We start from the raw sequence: 19,345 nt of genomic DNA on the forward strand, positions 1-19,345 counted from the left end.
GGCTTGAGTATTTAACTGCAGTTGGCGCCCAACGTGGGGCACCAACTGCTGTTAATACCTAAGCCTCCTCCTGGTCTTGAGCTAGCCAGAGAGGAGGCTCAATTATTAACAGCAGCTCCACACCTCTTACAGCATGGACAACTGCTGGATCCCACAAACCTGGGGGTGTGCAGCTTTCTGTGCTTTCTGGCACTCACCCTTGGAGAACACTGCTTTTGGCCTGAGGCTTTGGAGAAGACTTCTAAATTCGAGTTATGGAATTAAAATCATTGGTGTGTAGTTAAATAGAAGTGCGTGATTTCACATGGTGAAGGGTTTTAAATTTGAAGTTTTTAAAATGTGGTAATAGGTATAGGACAAGATGGAGTGTAAGAGCCATAAGGAGAGAAGCAGGACTCCAGATGGCTCTTTAAAATGCTGTTTATTGTATCCAGATGATGCAGCAATTCACAATTCACGGGTCATGGGTGAAAGAGCCTATCCCACAGCTGGTCAGCCACAGCTGTAGGTTTGTCTGAATCCAACTCTAGCTCTGGTTACAATGCATTATATACTTTTATTTTAATACATGACAACCAATCAATACCTTTACTATTACCTAGAGCCTATCACAACTACTAACATTACCATATTCATGTTACTATTTTCTAATCACAAAAAGTTAGTATGCTACAGTATATTACAGTAACTACTAACATTACCGTATTCATGTTCTGTTTTCCAATCACAGAAGTCAGTATGTTACAGTTTAAGCTAGAAGTTGTTTTTCATTTTCTTACAGTGGAAAATTCTGAGACCTTTTTTCTACTTGGAACATTGGTTGTCTTGTTTGCCTGTGAAATCTTTTTGCTTGGTAAAAACATCTTCTGTTTGAGGTGGGTTTATCCTTTGCTCTGAGCCATAAAAACCCCTTCTAACTAACATACCCTTTGCCTTCTTAGTTACCCAGTAAGACTGGCTCAGCAATTCTTTTCTTCTACATCAAAACTTGCTTTCATTTCTATTCCTTCTTTAGATTCAAAGATCTTTCTGCTAAACATACATATGTGTGAGACCTTCCTGTCAAACCCCAACAATGGAGGATTTTGGGTGGTGTCTCTTCTCAACGTTCGCCTTCCTTCTTCTTCATAGTTTCAGGTAGTGGTTTCTGGTTGGTCAGTCAGGGTCAAGTGAGGGTCATGGGAATTTAGTTATTGGGTTAAAAGTATAAATAATATAGGTGTTAATTCTTTATTGGACTGTTTAGCTTTAAGAGATCTCGTAACTAGCTGGATTCACCTCCATTTTGCTCACATCTAGCAGGTGACTGGAAGTGCTGCTGGACTTTCTGTACTTTAGATAAGATTTAATAAACAACCAAGCCTGAATGCAAGAAAATTAGTCTTCTTTGTGTATTTTTTAATCCTGGCTCTGATTGAAGGTAGAGGAGACTGAGACAAACCCCTAATTAAGTGGTGCAAAACTCCGACCACTGTTACAGAGAAGGATGCTGTGGCTTTGGTTAACCACAGCCAAGCTGGTAATGGCACAGTGGGTGGGGCTTTAAACGTCCTTTACTGTGGGCACCATTTACAGCCAGGTGACAACAGGGTGCTGTCCCTGAGGCAATGCAGAGCCACAGCCCCTGAGCAGGTGACTCTCCTCTTGGGTGCTTTTGATTGAGAAGTTTGAAAATATTAATTATAGAAAGTGGATAGTTTTTTTTTTTTCTTCTACCTGCACTCAGAGTGAGGATTGAATGCTTAAGAGACAGATTTTTAGTTTGGACTTGGTTGTTTATTAACTCTTATTTAAAGTACAGAGAGTTTTTCAGACTTCTGGCTATTAAACCAAAAGCGAGAAAATTGAGGTGAATTTAGCTAATTACAAGGTCTTTTAATGCTTAACTATTTAATTAAGAGCTGACATCTGTATTATTTATACTTTTGACCCAATAACCAGATACTTGTGACCTGCACTGAAGGATTTTTTATCTAACTAAAAACTACTACTTGAAATCATGAAGAAGAAGGAAAAAGAAGGAAGAAGAGCCACTGCCTAAGAACCTCCATCTTGTCCCATACCTATTACTATATTCTAAAACCTCAAATTTAAAACCCTTCAGCATGTGAAATTACACACTTCTATTCCAACTAAACACCAGTGGGTTTAACTGTTACTTAGATTTTAAAGCCTTCTCCAAGGCCTCAAGTCAAAAGCAGTTCTTCCTTAGGGGTCAGTGTCAAAAAGCACAGAAAGTTCAAAACTCCCAAGCTTCAGGGTTCCAGCAATTAATGAACTTGTTAAAAACATTAATGAGCAAGTTCAGACTTGGAGTGTGTTGTGCTGAAGTCATAACAGAGATGCTGAAAAATCCCTGGTCTACCTGTTTCTTTTTTCATGGGTAAGAAGAGTGCAAAGTTTAATACAGGCTCGGTCTTCACTGGTTCTGCCTGTTCCCCAGAATATTCACTCTAGGGATGTGAAAGACTTGCCTTTTTAGTCACTGTTTTTAGCTATTTTCTTTTATGGTGCTGAGCATGATTAAGCTGGCATCAGCAGTTTAAAAAGGTACTACTTGGTTTGAGCACTGCCATGAGCACTATGCTAACAGATCGAAGATGCTTTTCCTGTAAAAGTCCTATTGTTTTATCTTGTGCATTAGAGCTGGCATCCTGCTACACACAGAATGCTTTTTCTGCAAGGTGAACTTGAAAGAGTGGAGCATGTTCACCACATGAGTGATCTGCTGAACTCCTACACATTCTTTCTCTCTTTCCTCTACTCTGTTACATATACATGACCTTCCCAAGATGAGAAGGCAGGGATAAAAGAAGTATTATATTTTCTTGTGGCTAAGCTATAACTGAAACTGCATGGCTCTCAGTGTGTGTATTTGATACACCCAGTGATGGTGCTTCTGGGGTCTGAAAAAGCTCCAGAAAGCTACACAGTGAGGATAACAGCTTTTCTTCAGAAACAACAACAGCAAATGCTGTGCCAGCAGTTCTCCCACTGCTCAGAGTCCCCACCTACAGCCCTGGGTGCCTGGGCTAAGGAAAGGAGCTACTTTATTTCTCTCCCTGTTGTTGCCATCCAAGGGTTATGAAACCATCGTCAGAGCTTTTTAATTTAAACTCAGCGGTCTTGGACTGTTGTCACTGTCAAGAAAACATGAGTAGAACACCAGAAAATCTTGAGTTGCATTCTTCCACACTTACCTGGTGTGTTTATGAGTCCAGGCATCACAGGAGTCAGTCCCAAAGCATGCACTGAGTCTGGGAGGAGGATCCTGCTTCCCTCCCAGTCAGTTGCTTCCATCAAACAGAATATCCTCTGTGTTCCTTTCCTCTTTCCTCTTTCCTTTCTTCTTTGTTTTCCTTTTTCCTTTTCTTTCTTTCCTTTCCTCAGTTCTTTAAAATCAGGAAAAAAATAAACTTGCCAGCAGGTCTCACCATTGTGCATGTGGTGGTTTTATTCTTTCTTTATTCATTATTACTGAGAACAATTGCTTTTCTTTCATTTCTTAAAAGTTCATTTTATTAGTGTAAAATCCCATCACTTGTAATCAGGAAAACCAATGGATGTGTCCAAAGCAGGTGTAATTTATATAATCTATGAAGTGTTATGTGAGGTTTTGTTGGCCAGTTGACTTGAAAGAAAAAAGATTATTTTTGGCTTGTTCCCTAGAATGTTGCCTGTTCAGGAGCCAACAAAACTGTAAGAACAAACAGTTCATTATTTACTTTGTTGACTGGTTCCTAGGGGTAATTAATCCATCACTTGGTTCCAGTGAGCCTTAGCAAGGCGCTGCCTACACGGTCGCTTCCCGGAACAAGAGATTACAGAAAAGTACAAAATCTCTGCAGTGAAACACTCAATCCGTGAGATGGGAATTCCACAACAACAGATGTCTTAAGGGCTGGAATTGAAATATCTCAAATAGCTGGTATTTGGACAGGCTTACCCTCATCTCCCCTGCTGGACCAAAAGGTGGCTGTTGATTAGTCCTGAGTGTTTTCCACAGTGCTAGGAGTGATGTAGGGTGAAGATTTCACTGTTCACTCATTCAGTCACATTTTGTGAGTAGTCTCAGCTTTGTTTTATTGTATTCCAAGTTGCATTTTATTGGTTGTGGATAAGGAAACTATGGTAACCATATTATTCTTAGCCTTCTTGGAAGAAACAGCTTTCAAATAAACAGAGAAGGCTGAAATACATTTTTAAGGTAGTTGGCAGACCAAGTGTTGCTTTAAGGCACAAAACACCCAACCACTGAGTTTTAGTTCATTTTGGATCAAGAGAAAATGATTATGAAGTAAAAAAGAAACCTTTCATAAAACAAGAATAATTTATTGGCAAGAACACTAGAGGGATAAAAGAAAGCTGAGAAGGTTGTACAGAGCCCACCTAAGAAGATCAGCATGAGAGTGTGTAAGAGCCAAGAAAAATCAATCAAAAAGTAATAATAAGGGTTTGGGATGAGAAAAGAGGCAGGAGAAGTAATTTTGTTGGGGCATCTGTTTGACATTCTTTCAAATGCTTTCTTGATGCTCAGGAAAAGAGATTTTTGTGTTTAGATTGTACTTGGTTGAGTTTACTTTGTGTTTGCTCCAGATAAAGACCCTATCCTTGTATTTTATTGCACCCAAGGTATCACTGGGTGAAAATGCAGCAAGAGAAAAATCTGTACTGCAAAGATATTGTGATTCTATCCTTCTAGTTCTGCATAGATGTTATGTATAGATCCAGCTTCAAGCTTCATTAAATGTGTTCCATGTCTGAAGTGGAGAACACGAGGGATAAGGGATATAAAAACCTGCCTGCCTGGCTCTGGAGTGACCATAGGGATGAGAAGCTGTCTAGTTTTCCCCACTGAGTAACTGGCCTGGGTGAGGAAGCTTAGACCTCTTTGCTGGGTGATATCTGGGTGTCCTGAAGGTTTGTTGTGTGCTGCTGTGGGACAGTGTGGCTCTGTGCTTTGCAGGAAATGCCACTGCAGTTTTACACAGCCCTCCATGAGCAGCACCGTGCCCATCTTGTGAAAGCAAAGACTCCCAAGTTTTTCCTTATCTCTTATGGCTCTGTGCCTGATAAGTTTGGAATTTGGTATGTGAAGTCTCATTCCTGAGGAAAGGCACAGTTCATTGGCTCCAGCAGGGCAGGATTTTATCTGAGACATGTAACCACTGCTGCCTTGTGCTTTAATGTGACAATATCATAATGTCTTACAGATGTTTGAGCAAACCCATGGCTGTTGACAAGATGCAATTAAGCTAATTGGTTCCAACATACATGTTTCTGATTTTAAAAAGTAATTAATCCAGCAAGATATTCAAAGTGGCCCAAACAATGCATCTACCACGTACCCAGGCAGCAGACACTGTAGCAGTACTCTCTCCATCTTACTGAGTCTCTAAAACATTACTCTGGTGCTAACTCTTTGATCCTGTGCTGGGCTCACCCAGTGCTTCTCCCAGACCAATCAATTTTAAACAAGACAGACTATTCACAAAATGTTAATACAGATGAAATCAGAACAACTGATTTTAATTTTGTTAAACATGAATAATATTGTTCATAGCCTTTTTAACTTCATTTATCTTCATTCTAATTAATAGAAATCCCTTGTGTACTATATGAGGGCAAATTTTATGTGACAGAAACATTATAAAATAGTGCCACAAAATATTGCCATTCCTTTTCTTTAAAAGAGTACAAGAATAGATTGCAAAATATGTGGTCACAATGGATTTCCACACTGAAAACAGAGTTAGAATTATTGCTAATAAGGAAGCAATATATAACATTCTTGTGTAATCTGGGAGATTTATTATCACTTTTGTATCGTAATGTGAGTATATTGCTAAAGCAGACAGAAACCATTTAACAAACACCTGCCAGCACACACTGAGTTGTTTTTGGGATTTTTTTCCCTTCTGGAGGCCCTAATTGCTGCTTTTGTGTCCCCTGTATTCCTGCAGCCAAGGTTGACAGCTGTGCTCCAGAAGCAGCAGATATGATTTATTTGTAGAATATGGTATAAAGCTCAGTGCTGTCAAGGACAAGAAATAATGTTCCCCTGTGGACATAAATCTTTATTGGATCCCGCTTTTTGGTCCCAAGTGCTTGAGTAACTTCGTGTAGGGCTTAAATGTGAGTGTTCAGAGTGTGCAGTCAGAATTGTAACTTCTTTTGCTGCCTAGTGGATTTAGTTTTTAGAGTTTTTTATCATGCAGACTTTTAAGGTTGTTTCAGAGGGCTTTTTGCAATGGATTTAAAGCTAATCAGTATATTCAAATGCTTTATGGCAGTTATGTCTCATCAAACATCAGGATCAGTAGCTAAGTGGTCCCAGGGGTTTCCAGAGCCATAATTCTGCCTACTGCCATGGGCAGCTGGGGCTGCTCTGAGCCATTTTCTCACGTCCTCTAGCACTGGCATCCCTGAGCAAGGGATCCTCCCTCAGCAGGCTGAAGATGCAGAGGATGTGATGGAAGGCAGTGTAGCTCACTCAGCACTGAGGAAAGGCTGTCTTGTGAGTGAGTTCAGGGTTTTTGGGAAGATGGGGGAAATGGGATGTGCTTTCCCACCTGCAGTCATACAGTGAGTCCTTGTCCATCCAAATGCTTGTTGTCAGCCGTGGGAGATGGGGGCAGGTAGTTCCCTTACCATGGGTGTGTGCCACACACACCACCAGGAGTTCAACCCACATCGAAGCATTTCTGCAAAATGGATTTTCTTTTGCAGGACTATGCTTTCTCTAGATACCCAAATTAACCTGATACTCATCAGGACCAAATAAAAAGCCTCCAGGGTTAGGTTGGTATTTGGGGTATGAATAATGGGGGGCTGTTGGAGTTCTAACTCCCAAACCAAAATTCTGTGGTGTGACAGTGCTGCAGGTGCATTAGGGGATGAGTGGGTTATGGGCTCAGTCTCTCAGGGAATCTAACTCCTCCTTCCAGGAGCCAAGCTGGAGCTGCAGAACAGGAGAGGCAGAGCCTCTGGCTTTCACCTCTTTGTGAGCAGGGTGTGCCTCCACAGGCACACAGACGTGTTTGGAGAGGGGAGGGTACTGCCCAAACTTTCATCCCTGGCTGTAAAACAGAGCTAAATGCGTCACTCAGAGGAGATAACTGGAGACAGCATGAGCTTTGGAGCTCTTACATCTGCCCTGCCAGATGTTATACTGTAAGACTAACAGCTTCTGTTCACACTTGTTAATGATTTCTTGTATTAGGGGACTCAGTAAAATGTCTGGTTTTTGTCGGCATTAAATATGTTCCCAGTTACTGGGGTGTGAAGGGGGGCTTGGCTCCACAAATCTATCCCCTTTGGAGGAAAAATGATCCAAGAATATTTTAACTCCTGAAGCTCCTTGTGCCAAATCACCTCAGAGGCTGCCTGTATTTTATCCAGTGTCTCCATGTGTTCCCAGGACTGTCTGGTGCTCCCCAACGCTTAAAGACAACATGATGTGTTTCCAAGAGGTCTCTTTATCCTGAGGTTAAATATTTTAGCATCCCATTAGAGGGGCTCCTTTAACCTGTGGCAGTGGCATTGTGTCCTGCAGGAATAAGGGCTATGTTGCAGAAGGTCTTGGCTTCCTGCCTGCCATTTTTAGCTCATGAGGGCCATTTACCACAGCACCACTAAAATTTTCAAATCCTCCCACAGGGCAAGGCAGGCTCTAACCCCTCCAGGTCCTCATGGTTCTACCTGCTGAGGGCTCTCACCTGCACCTAATGAGGGTCTGTGCAATGAAGCCAAGGAAATGTGAAGGTGAAGGGGAGAGATTTCACCATCCGTGTGTAAAGTGGAAACCTTTCAAACCTGCCCTCTCTCTGACACAAAGAAGGAATTTACCCTGTCCTCAGGAGCTCCTTATCTGGCTTTCAGGGATCCTTGGTTTTGTTCCTCACTCTCCAGTGCTGTTTTATGGGAGGAAGAGCATTAGAAGCACTGTGATATTTGCAGCTCTACAAAGATTTTCAGAAGTGTAATAAACTGCTGTTACCACTGCTTGAAACAGGAGCCTGATGGTGTGCAAAGATAAGTCTGTTTTGCAGAATCTTGCTGTTACAATTTGCTCTGCCAATGTCTTTATTTTAAACAAAGGTTTGGGGATGTCCATGCCCCAGTTTACCAGTTCAAGAAACACCTGGAATGGATAACAGTGCAATAACCAAGTGGATATTGGAGTACAAAGATTTACTGAGAGAAGGGGATAAAGAAGGAATGTGAAAGAGTAGGAATGCTGGGTAGTGTAGAGGCTGTTGCTGAGGTTTTTCCAGGCTTAAGTGCTTGCATAGAGACAGAGAAGTGAATTTCTCTCATTTTATACCATACTTGTGTCTCAGGTTCCTCTCAGCATGGTTTTGATATCGGAACATTTCTTGGATTTGTTCTCCTCTCCAAACCCTGATTTGGAGCAGCTTTTCTCTGCAAAGAATTTTCCTAATTCTCTGAAGACAATTGATCCCAGTGGTGGAAAAACAAAATCCCTCCTGGCTCTTTTGACCCTTCAAAGAGCACTGTTAATCCCTCAAGAGATCTTGCCCATCAAGTAGGGGACCAAGGCCCCTTGTCCTACACTTGGTAAGCTGGGGCTGAGTTAGCAAAACTTTTGGCCATGGTTTAACAGAGTGAAGGCACTGGCATATTCCTTGCAGATTTATATCCCCACTCTGGTGAAAGCAGAAAAACCAACAATAACCAAGCTGCTCAAGTGCCAGCACTGCTCCTCCTGAGGCTCCTGGGAAGGCTCCCCCTCCTCTGGGGCACTTGGGGCCAGCCCTCCTCAGTGCCCTGGGACAGCCACTGTCCAGTCAGGTCATTCAAGCTCTCCTTGCAGCAAAATGAGGAAATGTTCCTGCTCCTCATTGCTCCCATGGGAACACTCCAGGGGCAGGGAGCAGAGCAGCCTCTGTGCCCAGCACTGGGGCTGCCCCACACCTCCTGTGCCACGGGCATGGCAGGCTGGCCCTGGGACATCCAGTTCAGCTTCTTCCTTCAAGTTTTGGATTTCAGGAACAGTGACCTAGAAAGGTGTTGTGGGGGTTATTTTTTTTCAGTTCTCCTTTTAGCTGATGTTATCTGTTATCTTCAGAGAAGATCCTGTTTCTGGCTGTTCCACTGACTCGCTGCTGGCAAGTCTTCATGTCAACAGGTTTTATAGATTGAAAGCAGGGTGTGTGAGCTATCCAATACAGACTGAATGTCCTGTTTTTTTCACATTCCTCTGTCCCTAGTGGATATTTTGCCAGTAAAGCAGAGGGGCACCTTGTTCATTTACTACTGGGGCTTGAGAACCCATACTCACCTTCCTGATTATCCTAAGAACCACTTACTGAGTTTGCTTCTGAGCTGTATCTTAGTCTTACTAAAGTTTGGGGCAGCTTTTGGAGAACAGCTCATCAAGGTTTGATCTTCAGGATGTATTGTTCTGCTGTATTTTTTTGCCTTCTGGCTAAAACAGAGATATTGGGGGAAACCTCAGAAGGCTGCTTGACCAATTAAAATTTCTGCCCTGCTTTTTTGTCATGTAGAACATAGGAATGCCTAGCTTGATTCTTATACACAGCTTATGTATGTCTTTTATCCTCTTATGGCTTTTCTCATCCGTGGAGCTTATTCTTTTCTCCAGCCCTCCTGTGGCTCCTTTAGTTCCATCAGAAGGCAATGAAGGACTCCAAAATTAATATTACTACAGACCAGCCTGGAAGAACTTTAGAGACCTGCCACTTGCAAGCAGTTTTTCTGTTTTCTGCCTCCACAAGACTGGCATATTCTGTAAGAGGTGAGGATGCTGAACAGTAAGAGAAGGGTCAGAACACTGCTCTGCAACTAAATAAATGCATTATTTTAAAAGATGACAGGTAAAGGAAAACTGTACTTGTGATTTTGCAATGTGTGGGCTCAACAGAATATCTGAGACAGCCCAAAATGACATTGCTTTGTTGTAAACACCTGTACAGTCAGAAACAAGGGGGGCTAGTGGCCTAGAAACTACCAGAAAAACAAAGTTTGGCCCTGTTCCCCCATCCCTCTCCACCCACCTCTTGTAAAAACTCTTACAGGGATTATCTGTTAATGTTTTCCAGCTTTGTACAAAGACATCTTCCTCTGCTCCATGTTCCCATATTCATCTTGCCACTCACCTTGTACTGTTATTCATCCCCTTCTCATCCCCTTTATCTCTTTCACTGGCTTCACTGCAGCTTCCTCTGACCTCAGCTGCTCAGGTCCCCCAGCTCTACCTGTGCCTGTTTCCTCTCTTCTTTCCTTCCCTTTTCTAGGAGTATTTCTCTGACTGTTTTGCCCAAATGAGCATTCCTTGTTATTCTATGTTATCTGGGGCTGTCAAATTTTCAGCTCGTAACCAGGATACCACAAAACCAAAAAACATTCAAATAATTTCAGGAACCCAAACACCTCTCTCAGACACCCAGGATGTCATTGCCAGCATGTCTGTTCCTCAGCCCTGTAACAAGGGTGGTCATTTTGTACTCTGACCCCTCTCTAGATACTGCATTCAGGCTCTTATTCTTGCTGGTCTCCAAGATGCAGCATTTCCTTTCTTTCCATCTGTCTTACTACAAACTCTATTCAGCCTGTGTTTATTTCAGAGCATCATTATTACAATATCCTTTGTTCTGCCTGTGTCCAATTTGTACTGAAGATATCTACCTTCCCAGTCCCACATGGGCTGTGCCAGCCTGTATTTGCTTCTCCCTGCTTGCTCCTTGCTCTGCCACATCTATCCTAACATGCATAGTTTTGTTTCCCAGGCCATTGCTGTCTGTATCCCTCTCCTGCCATCCCTAAATCCCAAAAGCATGCCCAGCTCTGGCCCAGCACACCCTGGATCTCTCCTCAGCTCCCAGGGTGTGTGGGAGGAGTTGTGTCAGCCCATGGCTCATGGCACCATCACCTTCCTTTGGCACTGGAAATCCAGGCCACGCTGGTAATTCCCAGATGCTTCAAACATGTGAACAGTTGCTGTTGCTACTCTTGAAAATAAAACTTGCTTTAGGAGAATTTGGAAGATTTTCTAGATTTAGTAGAGTCTGAAAGCAAAAGGCTGTTTGCTAAGCAGATTGTCTCTTTTTCTTTTCTTTTTTTTTTTTTTTTTTTTTTTTTTTCCCTTTTTAAATAATTGTAGTCAGGGGTGGCCAGTCTGGCTGCTTTTCTTGCAGTCTCCCAGCAGGGCCATGCCTTAATCTATGCACTCCATAAGGAAATTATCAAGCCCATTCTCTTTCCATTGAGAGTTATCTCGTGAGTCTTGGTACTCGAGCACGAGAGCAGCTTGTAAAGTTTTGGCAGCACTGCATGAGTAATGTGCCCAGGGAAGTACTGGCTGTAAAAGCTGAGTGGGTTTAAACCATGCAGTATGAGCTAGAGAAAGATGCAGTGGGAGTAACTGTGCTCTAGTAACACAGTGTAACACACTGTAAAAATTCAAAGCAAACTCTGGCAGACTGTTTTCCATTTTAGAAGTACATGATCATATGCAGCTGAAAAAGCTATGCTTGTTCTGATGTTTTCTGTGTGGCTCAATAGGAGTGCTGTCCTTTTGGGAGGTGTTATGTGCAGTGTTACTGAGTGTTAGCTCAGTGCATAGCAGGGTTGGTAATTGCTTAGTTTGGATGCTGGGAAAAGTGTAATTGTGGGATTACTGGGAGTTAAGGAAATTTGGTTTCCATGGAATGATTTGCAGGTACGAGTGCTTGCCCCCTCACAACTCCATTGTCAGCTTTTTCAGCTGCTGAGCTGTCAGCCCCTGAACATCCACTCAGACTGGTTTCTTTTTTTAAAGGTGCATTCGAATGGTTCATCACACCAGTGTTATAGATAGAAATGTTTTTATCACTCAATTAAAAAAAGATTAAAATCAACAGAAGCTTCTCCCCTAAGAAGTTCTTCAACAGTACTGTACAAGGGAAAGGGCAGTAATAATTAGATGATTTTTATGTCAAAGAGAAATTGAAGGGGGAAAAAAACCCAGTCATGTTGGACCCAGATGAATCTGTCTGTTGGAACAATAAAGGTTTCTGAATGTGCTGAACGTGTTCTCTTGCTCTGCAGCTCTTTATGCCCAGCCAGAGGGACAGGGGAATTCATATTTGTGTCTGTGGCTTCATTGGTGCAACTGCAGAGAGGAAAGCTGCCTCAGGAGATATCCTCTTTGGGAATACCTTAGGGATACTTGTAAAGGGGCTCATATTTGCATGCTCCAGGCTGAGTTTGCACGCACAGAGACAGCAAACCCTGGAGCTGCCTGCCTGGTGTGTCCATGAGCTCTGCCCTGAGCAGGCAGCTGGGGCAGGAGGTGTCTGTGTGTCAGGGCTGAGCCAATCCAGGCTCAGTTCTAGCACTTCTATCTTTGTTAATATTTAGATAATACACCTTTCACCTTGTTGGAGGGAGAGTGTTGATAAATGACCCAGTAAGAGCTCTTTTTCTGTCTAGGGATATTCAGAGCACAGTTTATTTGTGCCTACAATACTAATGGATCCTTGCCTTTAAGAGGAGTTGAATTGTGTTACATCTTGTGCTTGTAGCAAGCACATTTCTATTTGTGACCAGTCAAGAACAGGAAGTCCTGGAAATGTGCTCCAGCATGGTATGTAGTGTTCTGCTTGGAGCTTTGCTGTCCAAGGCTGCTCACCAGCAGAGAGGAGAAAGGTGCTGGAGGTGAGGCTGGTCCCCACATGACTCTTGGTGGCCTTGCTGTGGGACATGAGCTCTGCTTTCCTAGCCTGTTGGATCCAGCTTCCCTGCTGGTCTCCTCAGTTATTTATCTGCCTGTTCTACTGGCACACCTGTGCTGCTCATTTACAGGTATTATTTCTTCACATTTATGTGTGTGTGCCTTTCAGTTCCCTGTTCAGCTGCTACAATATTGAAACACCCTTGTCACTGGTAGCCAGTGGGCTTGTCTGTATACTCCTGGCCTCCCAAAGATGACACCTAAAACAGTCTTACAAGCTTAAGCCTCATGTGCTGCATGGTGATGAGTAAGGACTGGGCAATATTTAGCAGCATTTTGATGAAAAATGTCTTTCTTCTTGTATTTTATCTAATATTAGACTGGGGGTTCTTGAATAACTCATTCCCCCTTGGTCACTGAGCAGCTTCTGGGACTGCAGCAGGGTTTTGTGTGTATCCAGGCCTTTGAGGCTGTGCTGTGATCACTTCTTACTCTGTTTGAGTGGCAGCATTATTCCCATGGTGCAGTCCTGGCCAAGGATGGCTCTTAGAGGAAGGACTCAAAGGAAATAATTACAATTGCAAATTAGATTCCAATGGAGATTGTGCAACAATTATTTGAAATATGCTCCCTCAGTGATAGTTATACAAAGTGAGCCCCACTGTATTAGAAGCCACGAGGTGAAACTTAGAGCTATTTCATCTCTTGCTGATGCCACCTAGCACAGAAGCAGGTGTGATCAGTGAGGAATAAGAATGAGGCTTTATTTCCATGATGGAAAAATGCCACATGATGTTTGACAGAGTGCAGCAGTAGCTGGAGAACCCCCCCAGTGCAAACACTTGGAGTTACCATGGAATTGACTCCCCCATGCAGAGTCTCTGCCACAGACCTTGTGTGGGGGTGGAAACAAAAGCCAGATCACAGCCAGAGTCACTCTGCAGCTTTTGTCCATGTGAGTTCAGTTTCTCTTCACTGAGGGGTCAGAAGGGTGAATGCCACTTAACATTCATTGTGCAGTGCTCCAAGATGTACACGAGGCAAATATGTTATTTGTGCCCAGGCCATGCAGGGCAGGGGGCACTTGGGTTTGCACATCACAAGAGCAAAGGAAAATAGCTGGGGCTTGGGGTGTTTCTTAGACACCACAGAGTTAGATGAAAATGTACCTTCCACTACAGTTTTGGGCTTTGCTTCCCCCTGCAATTTCTTCCTGGCATCAGTTTCCCCTAGACTTCTTTTACTAGGGGGGCTCAAAGCAGTGTCCAAGAAGTGAACTGCTTTTCCCTTTCAGATGTCTTCAGACAAACTTTCTGTGCTTTCATCTTCAAATGTTTCAGCATGTTCATAAGTGGCAAAGATTTCAGGAGACTAGTGGAGAATTATATCATGGATTTTAGAAACCACCCCATATCCTGCAATACCAACAGTGTAGCTCTGCCAGCCTTGTTGAATCAGTGGAGTTTATCCATTTCTTTTCAGTGTAGCTATGTGCTTACAGAAGATAGTAGTTGCTGTGCAGGTTTCAGAGAGGTGGGTGTGATCATGCTTTCCATTCACCATAATTTGCTTCTCTTGAAGATCTACATCCCACCCAAATCCTTCTTGGTGGCTTATGTCCAAACTCAATCAGGCAAAAAAAGCCTTCAAAGCCAGACAGGATTTGCAGAATGCCCAAGAGTTGAACAATGCAATGATGCGAGTCAGCTGTGGACTTGAAGGACTTCCAGTAAATTGAAGTCTGCAAGCTTTGAAGTGTTCTGCTGGGATGCACAGGGCAGGGAGAAATAGTTTTTTTAAGTCATTAAGTCATTGCATGCCAAAAACTCAAACACCAGTGAGTTTGGGCAGCCTGTAGATCCCAGCAGTTTGCTCTGTTTGTGAGGATTTTCCTACAGGTCTTGAAGATGCATTGAGAGCACAAGACCTCATCCTACACATCATTCTCCTTGTTCTATATTTAAGCCAGAGACAAGGAGATTTGCAGGATCTTTATGTTCAGAAACAAGCAACTGAAATAATTCTTGATTTTATTGTGACTAAGAAAGACAGAAGCACAAGGAGACAATGAAAGTTTTGACTGCACTTTCTGTATAGCCCCTGATGAGGATGGCACAATTTGGGGAAAAAACTCTCCAAAATTAAAGGAAATTACCAGTACCCATAACTCTTAAACCTTTCTTCATTTAAATATCTTACCTGCTGTTTTCCAGGATATATACAGGAGCTGTACAGATCCCCAAGAAACATTACAGGCACTGATGTACTAAAACATTTAAAAAAAAAAAAAAATTAATAATTACAGTAATTTCACAATTATAAGCCGCACCATTTTGACTAAAATTTTGGTCCAAACCCGAAGTGCGGCTTATAATCAGGTGTGGCTTATATTAATTGTGAAATTACTGAAGTTTGTTTCTCAGTTGTGAGAGAAGCTGAGAGTGTTCCATTTGTACCCACATCCCTTCCCAGAGATGGAGATTACCAGAGGTGTTTAGCATTTTGGGATTTTATGGGGAGGGACCTTGTGTTCTGGTTCCTGCTGCTAGGAATGTGTGTGGCCATGTTGGGAACTTCTGTGTGAAGTGCAGAGTCATCCTCTTGGATAACTCCATCCTCCATCTGTGGCTCCACACACAGCTCCAGTATCACCTAGCCCTAAATCCAAGGTCTGGATTGAGCAGATTTCAGGATTGCTGGATTTGTATCCCTCACTCTCATGAGGAGGGATGTGTGGTGTAAGTGAGAACTGGAAGATGTGAATCCTGCTGTCAATGAAGGGTTTGAATACTGAGTGTGCCTCCTCCTCTGCTGGGAAGCAATTGCTGCTGGGCTGTTCAGTTGGACGTGGGCTCTGCTTTGCTGGCTAGAGGAAAAGGGCTGCAGTGGAAGAGCCTGTGCTGGATGCTCTCCAAGGTCTATCCCTAATCCTTCCAAGCCTTTTCCCTCTGTTCCTGACCCAACAGGGGTGGGAGATACCCTTAGCTGGGGCATCTGTGAGTGTAGCAGCTTGGTCCAGTAGCAAAAGCATATAAATTCATAAAAGCAGGGCTCTGCAGAGCTGGATGGAGGTTTTCTGATTGCAGAGGTTTGGAGATTTGCAGTGCCTCAGGCCCACGGAGGTGCTGGCAGAGGGAGCCAAGTGCTTTAGACTTTGTGTCTCCAGGACGCTGGCAGGAGCCGAGCGGGAGTCCAGCAGCAGCCGCTGCTCCCGGGCTGCAGGCGGGGCCGGCCCGCACCTCCCGTCCCTCTCGCACCTCCGCACCTGTTGCACGCTCAGGTGTACGGGAACCGCCCGTGCCCTGAGCCGGGCAGCGATTTACCCGTATAGGGCTCGGCCCCGCTGCCGGACGCTGCTGGAGCGGTGGGATTGAGCGCAGCACGGCCTAATCCGCGCCGAGCCGCCCCCGGCGCTGCCCGCGCCGCCAGGCCGCGGTTGCCAGGGCCCGGTGTATCCTGGAGACGGAGCGAGCGAATCGCGGCGCCGCTCGCTGGGAGCCGGCACCGCCGGCGGATTGCGGAGCTCCGACAGCGAGCCCGGGCTGCTCCTGCTCCGGGGCCATGGCGACGGCTCCTCGGGCACGGCAGCCCTGCAACCCCGGCGATCTGCTGGCAGGCTCGCCCTGAGCTGAGGGGGCGTTGGCACACGTGCCGAACCTACAGACTTCTGCTTTTCAGAGCTGCAAGCAGCTTTTGTTCACAGCCCTGTACCCCATCCTGCCCTGGCAGGCACTTCGGCTTTTTTCTTTTTTTTTTTTTTTTTTTTTTTTTTTTTTTTTTTCTAATTTCCGGGGGGCTGAAGGGCTGAAGCAATGGCAAAGGTCCCCGACAGAAGCAGGCACAAATGGAGTGCGCTTCACACTTTCCTCCGCTGCAACATGAACCCGGAGACCCAGCGAGTGGTGGTCTTTGTCATCCTGCTCTTCCTCATCATCGTCAACGTGGTGCTGATGTTCCTGCTGGCATTTCACTGAAGGAACGCTGCCGCTGGTGCTGAGGTGCGGGGGTTTCCAGGACTGGGGACAAAGCAGCAGGTCAGCTTGTGTTGTGTGCCTCTGGTCTGCTTGTCTGCTGTCACGGTGCCTGTGTGTCTCACAGCGTTCCTCCCGTGTTTTTGAATCGTCAGCTCCTTCCCCACCCTGCTCCCCTCGCTCTCCTCCTGTCATCACTTGTGCCTTCGCTTTGGATCCCAGGTAAATGAGACAAAGAGGGGTAACAGAGCCAACCTGCTTAATCGTAGCTGCTTTCCGTGGCACTAATCAGCCTTGGTCCCTAGCCATGACGATGGTGTGCCTGCACGTAGCACTGCTCAGCCCTGGAGAAGCCCGAAGTGCTGCAGCTCTGTTTGCAGAGGGACAGTCACCGTGGCAGGAGCCCTTACACCAGGACCAGCTACACGTAAACACCTGCTGGAAAGGCTGAAGCCTCTAACGCCTCCGCTGCCCTGCCACTGTGAGCACTGTGCTGTGGCATGAGTAATGCCCGATTAGCCAAAGAGATTGATTAATAGAGTCCATCAGGAATTCAGGCTGAATAAATGCTGCAGCAGTGTGGAAGGAGCATTCTGATGGCTCTAATCCCATTTCCTTTATGATACCTCAGTGCTTATCAGCTATGTGTATCAAAATGGCTGGCACAGCCCCAGCACAGGACACTGCCTGCAGCCCACTGGCTCCTGGCCGGCCGTGCCCAGTGGGGCAGCAGCTCCAGGAGCACTCCTGTGCAGGGGCAGCAGGGAAGGACAGCCAGGCAGCCTGCCCCATCCAGGCCTGCTCACTTCCCTGATGGGATCAGCAGCCCTGCACATCACAGCACTTCCACACTTGCCATTGGCACCCAGTGGAGCAACCCTCGGCTTGATGGCATCGAAGGAAACCGATCCCTGGAGGAGCACAGACTGGGAAGGAAGCCACTGTTCTTAATGACACTGCTTGTTTTTGTGCAGAAGACTGCAAAAGATGCAAGCCCTTAAAATTCAGCAGGATCCTTCATTTTGTGTGTTAGGTAATCTGCAATTTAAGTACAGCTTTCACAAGGGCAGTGTGTTTGCTGGTACTAATGGTTGAGGCTACTGCAGTTCTTTCAGACCTGAATATTTATGGCTCCTGGAGTCTGATCTGGTGTTGAGAAAGGCTGGATGGTGGTGTTGTCTCTGTCATCATGAGTGATGTACTCTGCATGAGTTATTTATGTGATTGTGTAATGCATTAGTGTCGTACAAAACCACGTCACTTTAGCACACAAAGAATGGAATTTGTACCCGTGGAGCTCCTTTGTGTTACACCTGGGGTGCAGAATATCTTTTCCCTGAGAGAAGATTCTCTCTTGCAGTTCTGGGTGTGGGGCAGCAGCAGGCCCAGCTCCCTGCAGTTCTCTGGGAATCTCTTATGCAGATGAACAGTTTTGAATTATTAAAAATCTCAAACTAGGCTATAAATTCTGTTATCTAGCCACTGGGATAGCCACCAAAACCATCCAGTCTATGTTGTTTTCTGAAATTATCATTAGGGAAAAAAAGCTAACCACAGCTCACAACTTGGCTTTCAAACAGATCTGTTTTCTCTTGAATGTAAACTTTACCTGAAGTCTTTACCCTCCAGTTTCAGCTGAAATGCATAAAGTAGAAAAAAGATTGTTCCTTAGAAAGGATAAGTGAATGATAGGAATGTGTGCCTCAGTCTTCAAATGACATATGAGTGACAAAAGTGCAGCTTTGGGGTCATAAGTGTCAGTGACAGAGAGCTTTTGGTAGCTGCCAAGGAGGGCAAATCCTGTGCAAGGTTTGGGCAGGTTCTGAAAGTGCTCAAGGTTCAGAAGCTCCCACCCCTTGTCAGAGAGAGGCCTCAGCATCATGGCAGCCCCTGCACCGAGTTTGGACTGTTACTGCTGTCATTCCTGCTCTGTATCTTGAAAAATTAAAAAAACCCCCAGATGTTAGATGAGAGGAGCAGTGATTCACAGGGCCCACATGCAGTGTAGCTCTGAAGAGTAGCCGGAGATGGGCTCCATTCACAATGCCAGGGATTTCCATGTGGAAGCCATGGGGCAGCTGGGAAGCTGAGCACAAGCACCAGCCTAGACTGAGCCTGGATTCACCACGGCTCATGCTCTTGTTCAGGTCAGTGCCATGCCCCTGAAATGTTCCTTGGGTGGCTTTTGTCACTGAACTGGAGACTGTAGCTTCCTGTTCCACTCTGCCTAGGAAGGGACTTCAGAGAAGTTTTCCAGGAACATTTTTTTATTAAATATCCTGTAAAATTGGTTAGCATGGAGCTGGTCTAGTGGTGATGGAGTAATTCACCCTCTGCTATGCTGCATGTTCACTTTGGGGATGCCTTGTTCCTGCTGCTTGCTGGAGGGCTCTGCTGGGTTGGGAATATCAAAGCTGGGAAGGCCTAGGGATGCTGTGAGTTTGGGCAGTTTGTGCCTGAGGGGTACAGAGCTGCCATGCTGCTTCCTGCAGGGCAGCTCTCCTGGGAAGCATTGCAGCTGCTGATGGATAGGGCCCAGGATTTCTCCAGCAGGAGAAGACCTGCTCACTGCTAGAGAACTGAAGGAAAGGACTGTTCCTTTCAAGGGCTGTGGGGAGTGCAGGACAGTGAGGAAGAAAAGTATGTTAGAGGAAAGGGTAATGTGCTCTCTGGTGAA

The 19,345-nt window shown here is 44.9% G+C and overlaps 1 protein-coding gene across 4 annotated transcripts in view; it reads left to right on the forward strand.

Moving 5' to 3' along the window:
• Positions 1-19,345, forward strand: part of ARHGEF4 (Rho guanine nucleotide exchange factor 4) — a 204,167-nt gene that overhangs the window by 158,915 nt on the left and 25,907 nt on the right. Inside the window, exon 1 of one of the 4 annotated variants that reach the window (XM_033068553.2) lies at positions 16,196-17,701. The exons of 2 other annotated variants lie outside the window; for them this stretch is intronic. The gene's annotated coding sequence lies outside the window, so the exon portion shown is untranslated. Of the gene's footprint in view, positions 1-16,195; positions 17,702-19,345 lie in introns of those variants that run through there. One more of the 4 variants, XM_033068554.2, reaches the window with a different exon arrangement.

The sequence above is a fragment of the Catharus ustulatus genome, chromosome 10, assembly GCF_009819885.2.
Source record: "Catharus ustulatus isolate bCatUst1 chromosome 10, bCatUst1.pri.v2, whole genome shotgun sequence".
Taxonomy (NCBI): Eukaryota; Metazoa; Chordata; class Aves; order Passeriformes; family Turdidae; genus Catharus; species Catharus ustulatus.